We start from the raw sequence: 14,070 nt of genomic DNA, 5'->3' as shown, positions 1-14,070 counted from the left end.
ATGCAAATCAAAATCAATATTCATTATTTTATTATTATGAAAATAACAAATTCTAGGTAGAGAAAGAATGATAGGAAATAATGATTATCTTATTTTTGTTTATTTCAGAGTTGAAAATATTACTGAGATCAGTACTGATGTCTAGGCAAAAAGACTTCTATTATCTTTAAATCATAATGTATTAGCTTAAGCCTTCAAACTAAAATAACTCTGAAGTAGATGAGCTGAGATGTAGCACTATTACTCCTAGTTAAAGGATGAAGCTGACGTCATCACAATAACCTAAAACTGAGTAAACAAAATTGGGAGTAAATGTTCTATGCTCTAAATAATGGTTAGGGCTTCTGAATTTTGACTACTTGGTAAAAAGTTGGATGTCAGAGTGGCACAACTTTGGGATGACCTAAAAAAATTACAAAAAATGAAAATGTTTAGGCAGGAGATACATTTCTGTTTTTTGCTTCTTGTTTCTCTTGACCTCCAAGTCTTTCATGTCTTCATTCTTCATCCTCTCTTCCTCCTTTTGACACTTGGATCCTCTGGTGTTTGCAATCTTTTTAGCCCTCTTGTCAACACCTTCTCACCTACAGCAGGTTATTCTTGACTTATGTCTATTTTTTTTTTGTTTTTGTAGCCTAATGGATGTGAGAGAGTAAATCTTTTTCTCTGCTCAGGGAATACATTTAAATTTTAGCAAGGGTTTTCTTGTAAAAAAAAAAAAAAGTCAACCCAAAGAAATGACTAGTTTGGTGAAGGGAAAGAAGAGTTTTAGTCAGTGTCATGCAAGTAAGTGACATTTTTGTTGCTAAAAGGCAAGGCCTTGAGATTTCTCTGAAATTATAAGTCATTGAAGCAATTGCTGCACTGAAGTCAGATCAATGTTGCTTCTCCAATGTTTTTAGGTGAATTTATCTCAGAGCTATACAACAGAATCCTTTGGAATTCAGATAGTGTAAGGTCATAATGATGACTTACAATTTAGTATAGTATTAAACCTTGAACAACATGGAAGTTGAGTGTGCCAGTCCTCCACACAGTTGAACATCTGCCTGTAAGTTTTGACTCCCCCAAAACTTAAACTACTAGTATCCTACTGTTGACTGGAAGCCTTACTGATAACATAAATAGTGAACATATATTTTGTATGCTATAAGTATTGTATACTATATTATTATAATAAAGTAAGCTAGAGAAATAAAATGTTATTAAGAAAATCATAAGGAAGGGAAAATCTATTTACAATTTATTAAGTGGAAGTAGATCCTCATGAAGGTCTTCATCTTCATCGTCTTCACATTCAGTCAGCTGAAGAGGAGGAGGAGGAGGGGTTGGTGTTGCTTTCAGGGGTGGCAGAGGCAGAAGTGGAGGAGGTGCAAAGGGAGACAAGAAAGAAAGTCACACTTGGTGTAACTTTTATTGAAAAACAATCTGGCATAAGTGGACTCGTGCAGTTCAAACCTGTGCTGTTCAAGGGCCAACTGTACACTAAGATCTTATTGAAACCCATTGAAAAAGAACTCTACCTGGCATATTCAAGTCTAAGCAGGGACCCTAGAGGAGATAGATGATAGATAGATAGATAGATAGATAGATAGATAGATAGATAGATAGATAGAGATAGATATATAGATATAGATACAGATATAGATTTTTAAGACAGAGTCTCGCTCTCTCACCAGGCTGGAGTGCAGTGGCCTGATCTTGGCTCACTGCAACCTTCGCCTCCCAGGTTCAAGTGATTCTCCTGCCCCTCAGCCTCCCGAGTAGCTGGGACTACAGGCATGGGCCACCATGCCCAGCTAATTTTTGTATTTTCAGTAGAGACCGCATTTCACCATGTTGGCCAGGATGGTCTCGATCTCTTGACCTGGTGATTTGCCCACCTAGGCCTCCCAAAGTGCTGGGATTACAGGCATGAGCCACCGTGTCTGGCCGAGAATATTTTTAAGGCATATGAAGTGATTCAGTGGGATGAATTAGACCAGTTAAGTGGTCTTTTCCAAACTTAACATAATATCAAATAATGTGAAATATGGCCTATGCTGCCTTAACTTTATAAAGCGGCCTTAGACCTAGCAGAGCAATTAGGGGCTGGACTTTGGCAGAATAATTTTTTAAAAGCACAGGCCATACGTTGTTGCATTAACAGTAGTTCTCAGGCAATACTCAGACAATCTCACTGCTTCTTGGATAGTAACTTATTCTCTTCTTTTCACCTTCATGTTTTCAGTATGTTAAAAATGTGTTAATTTATCATTTATTTTCACTTTTGTAGAAATAGACAAGGTAGTGAAAGGATAGTAATATCCAAATTCTGGTGAAGAAGAAAATTTATAATATACTTATGTAGGCATAATATTCATTTTAATATGGATTTATAATTTTTGACTTTAATAAAAAATTTTTGTTACTTTGAAAAACTAATTAAGTACTCTCTCATCCTTCTAACAGAGTTATATGTATAAAGGTCATGTTACATCCCCAGAAAATTTAAATGTCCTAGACTAAGTAGGTGCTACTACTAGTGTTAAAACAGAACCCAAGAAATTAAACTACATTGTTAAAATGCAACAGTAATTAAAGCAAACATCTAAGTGAAAGTATTTATAGATCCTACTGATGAGTTTAACAATGTTTCAAACATTCATTTTTAACACCTGTGCTATTAACTACAGTTTACTAAATATAAGTCTTACCAAATCATTCTTCTCAATCACTGTGATCTAAAGCAAGGCTTCATCTTGTGCGAATTATAATAGCTTCATTCTTCATATCACAATTATTTTGAAGTATATTCCATTCTAAGAAAATTAATATAAACATATACATATCAGGATAATTGTTCACAATTTAAAAAACTGTTTCATAAAAAGACTCATGATCACATTCTTTGAAAAAAATATAAGATCTTTCAACACACCTAAATGTTAGTTTACACATCACTAACTGCTTGATAAAGAGGAAGAAGTTGGGAACAGAAGAGAGAAATTTAGAACTAATGTAATGAAATCACTAATATTTGAATATAAAAACAATATTTACTTGAAATTTATAAAGTAGGTCAATAAGGAAAGATGATTTTATTACCTGGAAATTTTAGAACAACATCTATGGTATAAAGTAAAATAAGTCTTTAGTTTATCTTATTAAAATAATTTAAGGTAGGTAAGTTTTGAAATTTTTCATATCTATTCTCAAGTCAGAATAATAGGTGATTATATATTTTTTTCATTGCACAACTGTCAGCAGCATTAAATTCTGAGGTATGAGTTTTTATAGATGCCTATGGCAACTTAATACTCCTACAATCACAGGACTGGGAAACAGATCAATAGTACACTGTGGCTGTAATCAACATGCAGACTAATGAACAGGGCCATATTCACCAGGGAACACAAGAACAAAGACCAGTTGAGCATTTTAATTGCTAAGTTACTGCTAAGTCTCAATTCCCCATCAATCTCCATCCATTATGACCATTGATGCATAGCAGACATTAAGAGAAAAACAATAACGTAATGATTCATAAGTGCTAGGGTGCAAATAAATGGTTAGCTCTGGGAAAATCATGGCTGTGATTATTTTGTAGCTCAGACTACCTAAAAGATCTAACCCGTTATTTCTAATTTTCATTGTTCTCTGAACCTGACCTGACTATATTTAATGAGTTGGTTTTAATGGAACTAATAGCACAGCAAAAGGTTAGCTGAACAATCTTCTCTTTAGCTACCTCCACAGAGGCTTGAATTGTTCCTTAACTTACTTAGAAAATCACAGCCAGAGAAATTAGAAATAAAAGGACTCATGAAATTATCTAAAATATTATCATCTTGTGAGGGCAAAACTGTTTCACAGTATGATTATGTATTGTTGGTGGAGTTATAACTGGGTACATTCAATGGCCTTTGTCTCTATTTTCTTTAACATTGACAGCTTAGTTTCTATCTTGGGGTTTCAGATAAATCCCCTGGAAGTCAACTTCCATGCAAACTATAGGACTGTTTTCTAATCTGGAAGAAATTTTCCACAGTTGCTCTGGAAGGCATAAAAATTATGATGATGTAGATTCAGCACTGTACTGGAGAATTTCCATGTGCTCTTTGAATCCTTACAACAACTTTTTGATGTAAATAGTAAAGTTTGTGCCACATTCTCTACACCTTTCTAAATCCTGGACACTAAGTCTGGACTGACTTTTGGGCATTTTTTTAATCAATCAATTTAGACATTTTTAGCTTTCTTACTGATTATACATATGCTAAATATCAACCTACTATTTTCTGACTTATCTTAAAGGCAGGAACCTTTCACTTCAGTGGGGAGGATAGCTTTTTAAACTTGCTTTAGTTTACTTCCCTTCAATCTCTGCTCCCTTCTTGGATAGACATTCTCTAAAAGCTACTGCAGTTACATGGCCTCTATCCAGTGGACTTTCCCTGGGAAGCTAGAGCATATCATCAAGTCAGTATTCAGGAGAAATTATACCTTGATTTATATAGGCTTTTCTCTTTCACTGAATCTTCCTATACAATTTTAAAAATTTGATCGCCACCACAGCCTTGTCAATTGGTTAGCGCAGATACTAGCCTTAATTTGCAAATTTAGAAGCTGAGAGTCACAATGCTGAAGTAAATGTCTAAGGTTTCAGACCAAATTCTTCTGATTCCGGTGTTCTTGCAGTTTTTTTTAAGTCAGTGTGGAACATATTACAAAATGGTCTTCAGAGAAGAAACCACTGCAAACCACCATTCTTGCATTCACCCTAGTAGAATAAACTCTACTTCCTTTAGTCCTCTAAGAAATTAGTATGGAATTTTAAGTTTCTACTAGATTCCCCTCACAAGGAATCTCCTATATGAGAATCAGAATATTTTCATGTCCCTGGGATGCTAATGTTTAAGGTGGACCTGGCAATAGTGTGAGAGTTCACCACAGAAATTAATAGTCAGGAGACGACCTTCAGCCCAGGTTTTAACAAATATTTGCTCTAAGACTCTGGGCTAGTAGCTTAGCATTTCTTGGTGTTATCTATAAATTGAGAGCACTTTTTAGGATCATGTGATTGGACCAGGCCCCTTTGAAAGTTCAACAAAATTAAGCAACCTTACATAAATTTTTATTTTTATGAATTATTAGTTCTTTCAGCTATCTCTTCTTGCCAATCTTTAAAAAATTATCTTCTATTACACTTATGCTAACTTGAGATTAATATATCTTTTCAAGAGCTATTTGCGTCTTTGTATGGTGTATGATGTCCTTCTGTGTGCCCCTCTCTCCTAAGTTGGGTCACTGGCCATTTAAAATTGATCATAGTGTAGAAGGTGGCTGGCAAGACGGCAGGATAGGAACAGCTCTGGTCTGCAGCTCCCAGTGAGATCAATGCAGAAGTGCAGAATGCGGGTGATTTCTGCATTTCCAATTGAGGTACAAGGCTCATCTCACTGGGAATGGTTAGACAGCGGGTGCAGCCCACTGAGGGTGAGCCGAAGCAGAGTGGGACCGGCATCGCCTCACCTGGCAAGGGCAAGGGGGTCAGGGAACTCCCTCCCCTAGCCAAGGGAAGCCATGGGGGACTGTGCCGTGAGGAACAGTGCATTCCAGCCCAGATACTATGCTTTTCCAAAGCACAACCCACATACCAGGACATTCCCGTGGGTGCCTACACCACCAGGGCCCTGCGTTTCAAGCACAAAACTGGGCAGCCATTTGGGCAGACACCGAGCAAGCTGCAGCAATTTTTTTCATACCCCAGTGGCGCCTGGAACACCAGTGAGACAGAACCATTCACTCCGCTGGAAAGGGGGCTGAAGCCAAGGAGCCCAGTGGTCTAGCTCAGCAGACCGCACCCCCACAGAGCCCAGCAAGCTAAGATCCACTGGCTTGAAATTCTTGCTGCCAGCACAGCAGCCTGAAGTTGGCCTGCGGCGCTAGAACTTGGTGGGAGAAGGGACGTCTGCCATTACTGAGGCTTGAGTAGGTGGTTTTCCCCTCACAGTGTAAACAAAGCCATCCGGAAGTTTGAATTGGGCAGAGCCCACTGCAGCTTGACAAAGCTGCTGTAGCCAGACTGCTTCTCTAGATTCCTCCTCTCTGGGCAGGGCATCTCTAAAAGAAAGGCAGCAACCCCAGTCATGGGCTTATATATAAAACTTCTATCTCCCTGGTACAGAGCACCTGGGGGAAGGGGCAGCTGTGGGGGCAGCTTCGGCAGACTTAAATGTTCCTGCCTGCTGAGAGCAGTAGATCTCCCAGCACAGTGCTGGAACACTGCTAAGGGACAGACTGCCTCCTCAAGTGGGTCCCTGACCCCCATGCCTCTCAATGGGAGACACCTCCCAGCAGGGGTCAACAGACACATCATACAGGAGAGCTCCGGCTGGCATCTGGCAGGTGCCCCTCTGGGATGAAGCTTCCAGAGGAAGGAACAGACAGCAATCTTTGCTGTTCTGCAGCCTTCACTGGTGATACCCAGGTAAACAGGATGTGGAGTGGACCTCCAGCAAACTCCAGCAGATCTGCAGCAGAAGGACCTGACTGTTAGAAGAAAAACTAACAAACAGGAATAGCATCAACATCAACAAAAAGAATGTCCACACAAAAACCCCATCAGAAGGTCACCAACATCAAAGACCAAAGGTAGATAAATTCACGAAGATGAGGAAAAACCAGTGCAAAAAGCCTGAACATTCCAAAACCAGAATGCCTCTTCTCCTCCAAAGGATCACAACTCCTTGCCAGCAAGGGAACAAAACTGGATGGAGAATGAGTTTGATGAATTGACAGAAGTAGGCTTCAGAAGGTGGGTAATATCAAACTCCTCCGAGCTAAAGGAGCATGTTCTAATGCAATGCAAGGAAGCTAAGAACCTTGAAAAAAGGTTAGACAAATTGCTACCTAGAATAACCAGTTTAAAGCAGAACATAAATGACCTGATGGAGCTGAAAAACACAGCACGAGAACTTCGGGAAGCATGCACAAGTATCAGTAGCTGAATTGATCAAGTGGAAGAAGGGATATCAGAGATTGAAGATCAACTTAATGAAATAAAGTGAGAAGACAAGATTAGAGAAAAAAGAATGAAAAGGAATGAACAAAGCCTCCAAGAAACATGGGACTGTGTGAAAAGACCAAATCTACATTTGATTGGTGTACTTGAAAGTGACGGGGAGAATGGAACCAAGTTGGAAAACACTCTTCAGGATATTATCCAGGAGAACTTCCCCAACCTAGCAAGGCAGGCCAACATTCAGATTCAGGAAATACAGAGAACACCTCAAAGATACTCCTTGAGAAAAGCAACCCCAAGACACATAATCATCAGATTCACCAAGGTTGAAATGAAGGAAAAAATGTTAAGGGCAGCCAGAGAAAAAGGTCGGATTACCCACAAAGGGAAGCCAATCAGACTAACAGTGGAGCTCTCTGCAGAAACCCCAGGGACGTGGATGAAGCTGGAAAACATCATTCTCAGCAAACTAACGCAAGAACAGAAAACCAAACACCACATGTTCTCACTCATAAGTGGGAGCTGAACAATGAGAACACATGGACACAGGTGGGGGTGGGCATCACATACCGGGGCCTGTTGGGGGATGGGGGCCTGGGGGAGGGATAGCATTAGGAGAAATACCTAATGTAGATGATGGGTTCATGGGTGCAGCAAACCACCATAGCATGTGTATTACTATGTGACAAACCTGCACATTCTGCACACGTGTCCCAAAACTTAAAGTATAATAATAATAATAAACACTCAGAGAAGTTCCAAAATAGGATTTATATATAGAATTTATATATTTATATATAGGATTTGGAACTATATATATGTATATAAACATGAAAATGTATGTTTATATATGTCTATAAAGAGTGAAACAATTAAACTTCTTCTATTAAAAATATTGATCATAGTATAATAATATTATGTACTTTCATTTTCAACCTGAGAGTCATTGAACTATAAACACCATGTCAAGTATCTTCAACCCATGGAATTGGATTTTTAAATTATTTTCCTGCTTGTATATTTATACATTTTTTTCTGTGCTCCTATTTTTAACTTAGAGTCTCTGTCCTTTGCTGTATGTGCTATACCTTTGAATTAAGAAACATCTGTGAATTTAATTAATGTGCTGTTGATTCCCACCCTTTTCCAAGTTATTAATGAGCAGGTTAAAACAGAACAGTCTAGCGTTTATCTCAAGTCCCAAGAGACTTTTTTGGAAAAACCTTCCCCATAGCATTTTTATTTATTTGCATTGGTTTAGAGAATTTATGCCGTATGGAAGTGAATGTATTTTGGAAATACAATATATGAAATGTTGAAGGAATATTTTGATCATATGTTTTTAGTTATGTCTCATAATTTTCATACTTCTCCTCTGATAGAGATTGTACTCTGTGGTTGAGTAGAATATATATTTTGGAGGAAATCAATGAGTTGGCACATGAAGGGTGTAGATCTTGCAGTCAGTGGTATTACCCTCAACGTTCTACAAACACATGAACTCTTTGGAATGCAGAATAGCCTGAGATTTCCTCCACGAAGATGTGGGAGGCAGGAAGATACTCTGATCATAAGCATATCCAACAACCAATGAACCATTACAGTTTATGCTATTAGAATTGCTGTTAGCTAAGCAGATACTTTATAAAGTCATAAATTTATATTTATGGTACTTATATTTATTTTTAATAATACATACGCAATACACATATAAGTTTTGATCAAAATTGACAATGAGGAGAGCAGTTAGCCAATATACCAGCTATCTTCTTAGTTTTCAAGAGCAAAATGAAGTACTGCAACAAAGATGGGATGCAAAGTGCAGATTTATAAATTGCTCCCTTTCAAAAACACAACTGAAAGTTTTGAATGCCAAAAAAAAAATTAGCTTCAAAATCAGAGAATGATTTTTTTCTTCCACTTATATTGCTTGGACTACCTGCCAAACACACTATAATTTGCAGCAAAATGAAGGTAAAATCCAAGAAATAGTTTGGACTTCCACAAACACCACTGCCTACACAGACAACACATAAAACATACTTTTCATGAGTGCTCTACTGCTTCTGCAAATTAAGGAATGACTGGATGAGGGGCATGGACAACAACAGAAAGAAGGTTATATTCCATTTGGAAGCTGCTGTCCTCAGAGCATTATTAATGTCATACTGACATTTTAATGAGAGAATTTCCGGAGAATATATGTGACCAGAGCTTTCCATTAATTTTTTTCTGCCTTCACTCTCCAATAATTGCAGAGTGTATTCAAATAAAGAATAGAATTTCTACCTTACCTGGAAGGACAATATCTAGCATAAAGAGCTGTATTAGTTTCCTTGGGCTTCTATCTAACTCCAACCTTCGATTCTGTCTCCACACGGCCTCATCTCTTTCTCTCTGTGTGTCTCTCCTCTGTATATCCTTGCCAAGACATTTGTCATTGAATTTAGGGTCGACCCAGATAATCCAAACTTTTCTCATTTAAGTATCCTTAACTGAATTGCATTTGCAAAAGCCCTCCCCTACTTTCCAAATAAGATCACATTCCCAGGTTTGTGGACATATCTATTGAATGCTACCATTCAACTGACTATAAAAGCACAAGGCAGAAGAGTGAAATATTCCAAAGCCATTTTTTTTTTTTGAGATGTAGTCTCACTCTGTCACCATGGCTGGAGTGCAGTGGCGTGATGGCTCACTGCAACCTCCGCCTCCCGGGTTCAAGAGATTCTCCTGCCTCAGCCTCCCGAGTAGCTGGGATTACAGCCACATACCATCACACCCGGCTAATTTTTGTGCTTTTAGTAGAGATGGGGTTTCACCATATTGGCCAGGCTGGTCTCGAACTCCTGACCTCATAATCCACCCACATTGGCCTCCCAAAGTGCTGGGATTACAGTCACAAACCACCGCGCCCGGCCTTCCAAAGTCATTTTTACAACTAAAGGCCATCAACAGCAGGGAACTGCCAGGACAAGATGTGTAGTCATATGAAATTAATAGAATCCACACTTTTCAAAATAAACTGTTCATTGAAATTGGGAGTTTGTCCCAAGGTGGGAAATCAAATTTATTAGAAACTTTAATTAGGTGGCAAATGCTCCCAATTCAGTAGGTTAAACATGACTTTCAGATAGAATTTTAACAAACGTAGAGACAAAGAATATGCAGATATAAAATTCCGTAACTGTGGCTGCTGGTGGTCTTAGTTTCTTCTTTATCTCCTTCAGGTTACTGGATAGGTGAAACCTTAAGGGCCAGCTCTCCAACTCAAGTTTGAAAGAGAGCAGAAAATTTATACTCAGGTGTAACAGATCATAGATATAAATGGAATATACCTACTCTTTTTCAGGTAAATACCAGTTGTTGATTAATTTGCACACTTTCAGAGATATGTAAGTAGAGACAAACTCACCCCAACATTGAATCTATTAAAAAATACTGCAACACCAGCCTGCAAAAGAAAAGCATCGAGCTCACATTAGGAAAACATCTACTTCTAGACATTTTTGAAAATGAGATTCATTGAATTCAACAAATACTGAGCTTCCTATTTGTGATAAGCATGTACCAGTGACTGGGATGACAGCAATGAAAGAAGAAAAACAGATAAATACAAATTGGGAAGTTATAAAATAAAAATAGAATAAGTTTGGCTTAGAAAAGTGCTAAGAAGAGAAATAAAACAGAATAAGTGGAAAGAGAGTAAGAGGTGCAATTTTGCATGGGGCAGTTAAGATAGATTGCAAGTGGTTTACACTCTCAAATGGATTATATGAAACAAGAAATAAAACTCTAAATGAAGTGAAAAAGGAGTTAAGAGAACTAAGAAAAAAACTAAAAGGGCAAAACATATAAAATTAATCATTCAAAAAATAGGCACAGGAAACTGCTAAATCAATGCTACAAATAGCAAAATATGGACGGTAATAAAGATGTTGAAAGAATAAGCCAGAATAGAGACAAAAATGACAATGCTAAAAATAAAATGAATATAAACATTGGCACGTGCAGTGTGGCACCAGCAGGTGGACACTAATTGGTCTTAAAGTGTTGATTCTTAAGTGTCTTAAGTGTCTTCTATTGTACTGCTACAAAAGAATACCGTAAACTGGATGTCTTAAAAAACAAACTTCTATTTCTAGAGACTAGCAGTCTGAGATAAGGGTGCCAGAAGAGTTGGGTTCTTTGTGAGGGGCCTTTGCCAACTTACGTCCTCTATATCCTCACGTGGTCTTCCTTGTTGCCTGTGTGCAGAGAGAAGAAAGAAATCTTGTGCCTCTTCCTCTTTTTATGAGAGGACTAATTCTGTTTATGAGAGCTCCATCCTCCTGGCCTAATTGCCCTCCAAAAGCTCCCCTTCCAAATACCTTCATATTGGAGATTAGGTTTCAACATAGGAAATTTGGGGGACACAAACATTCAGTTCATAACACTAAGATTTCTTCCACTTTTAATGTTTGAGGCAACGAGGACTTGAACCAGTGTGATGGTTAGGGAAATGGTAAGACCAAGTTGGAACTTTTGTGTTAAATGCTATCCTTCAAGACTTCTCGCACATGTCAATTTATCTATACAACCTTTTTGCTCTACTTCATCTCTCACTGAAATAAGGCTCTTGAACAATATTGAAAATATTTTTTTAAAAATGTGACACTACTTGAGGGCAAGATTGGAGTCTCCTGTATCTTTATCCTCTGGACAGAGCATGAATCAGAATAAGTGTTAGGATAAGTGCTGAAATAAGAACTATAAACTATGTCAAATAATGGATGAAAAAGATAATACTTTGATTTTTATTTCAAAGCACATTCTCATACATAGCTGCACTTTAAACGAAGGATAGTAAACTTAACTAACTGCCTCACCTTTCAGTAAGAAAACTGCCTTTGAATCCCCAATACCTTTTACTAGATGTCTAATTCAAGGCAAATTAATTTGCCTATTAGTCCTTCAGTCTTCTTATCTGTAAATTGGTCATTTGTGAGGAACCTGGCATATAATAAACACCCCATAAACAATAATCCTGACAGCGGCTATCTATTATTTTTATCTTAAAGCTGGGAAAACAGATATTCAGAGAGTTTTGGTGACCTGTTAATGTCACTGAGTAGGTAGATAACCCAGGAAAGGCTAGAATCCAGATGCTTAGACTTCTAGTTTAGTTTTATGTACACATTATGGGGGGAGGCAAGGAAGAAGAAGGAATTGATAGTGACCATAATATTGTATATGTGTTTGAATGATAGAATCTTGATTTTAAAATGTCATAGAGGAATCTTAACATAAAGACTTTTTAGGGAAACAAAGTATGGGATGGATAATGAGTTTGATTTTTGGAAAGTTGAATTGGAAATGTTGCCACTGGATAATAATAGAGATGGCCATATCATACTCAATGGCTTTTCATTGCACGACCAATAAAATATGAAGCCCTTTCAATGGCCTAGAAAATGCAGGTTAACTGCATCATATCTGTGTGTATATTGTGTTGTATCTTCCTTCTTTGATCGCATTTCTCCCTCTTCTGCACACCTTTCTTGACATTTTACGACTATGCCAGGCCTGTTTTTATAGTCTGTAACAGGCTGCTCTATCTTCCTAAATTGCTTTTATTCTCAATGTTTGCATAAATATTCTTTCCCCCAGCTTCACTTCATGAAGATTATTTTCAAAGACCATCTCCTCAGAAAGGCCTGTCATTATAACTCTCTCTATAATGCCCACCACCATTACTATCTCTCCCCTTATCTTGTTTTGTTTTTCTTCAAAGCAGTTGTCACAAACTGAACATAAGTTACTCTGTGTGTGTGCATGTGTGCATGTGTGTGTGTGCACGTGTGTACAGGCATGTGTGTCTGTTTCGCTAGACTATAAACTCCATGAGGATAGGGGCTTTGACTTGCCATCACTATATCCCCATACCTTTAGTACCTGACATTTACTAAGTGCTCAATAACTATGTGTTGAACAAATAAATATGTAAATAAATACGTGAATGGCCCAAGCAATTAAGACTAATATCCTCCATCAAGAGGTAGTGTTGGTGACTGAGATGCCTTATTCATGTCTTACATCTTTGCTTTTCAGTTGCTTGCTTAACTCATACAGAAAAAGTATAGGCCTTCTCTGTTCATACTGTTTTTCGCAAGTCTTAAAATATGGACTCCCTAGTAGGAAGGAAGTACAGTAGCATAACTTATCATGCACACACACACACACAAAATCTAACCACCCAAATCCCACTTTTTTTCCTTTTTGTGCATCCTTCTTCAGTTAAATTTTTTAAAAAGTCAACACGTTACTACGTTAAAAACAAATACAAAATCTTTTAAGTAAAGATTGGGTTAAAAATTTGTTTGTGAGTGTGAGGTTGCTTATTATGCTTTCTCTGCTGTCTTTAAACAGGACTCAGTCAGCTCAATTAGTTTATCAAACACTGGAAAATCCCTAAGGTGTCTAAATATAAGCAGCATCATTTCCTGAATATTTAATTCCTAAAAACAGGACGATAGGCATAGTACTCACATTCTGTAATCTACTGTGTTCTGGAAATCTTGTAATCAATGATATAGCAAGAGAAAAGTACCCTTGATTCCCAGACATGTTTCAACATTTACAAAATGTATTGCTTAGAATTTCATTTTTCTTCTTTCACTTCAGGCTGGCATATTTTCAGAATCTAGATATTTGTTTTAAGAAAAAACTTTTCTGAATACACCAACAAAGCAGGAATAGCATCTGTCTTATTCAGAATTTATCAGAAGGCCTGGCATAAAAGAGGATTTAATGTATATCTGAGGAGTAAAGGAGTAAATAAATGTATACTACATGAAAGAAAAAAAGCAATTCAGCTTAATATTAAAAAATGTTTTTAACATTTTGATTTTTCAAATTGTCTATTGCTTTTCTATTCCTTTTTTTAAATAATTACACATACTTAATTTTATTGTACCTGAGTTTTTATTTTACCCCATATCAAATTCTTTTAGAAGCAAGATTATACCTCAATCAAATTGATATGGTTTGGCTGTGTCTCCACCCAAATCTCATCTTGAATTCCC

Source organism: Nomascus leucogenys, chromosome 10 (genome assembly GCF_006542625.1).
Source record: "Nomascus leucogenys isolate Asia chromosome 10, Asia_NLE_v1, whole genome shotgun sequence".
Taxonomy (NCBI): domain Eukaryota; kingdom Metazoa; phylum Chordata; class Mammalia; order Primates; family Hylobatidae; genus Nomascus; species Nomascus leucogenys.
The sequence above is the reverse complement of the archived record's forward strand: the minus strand, read 5'-3'. Positions refer to the sequence as shown.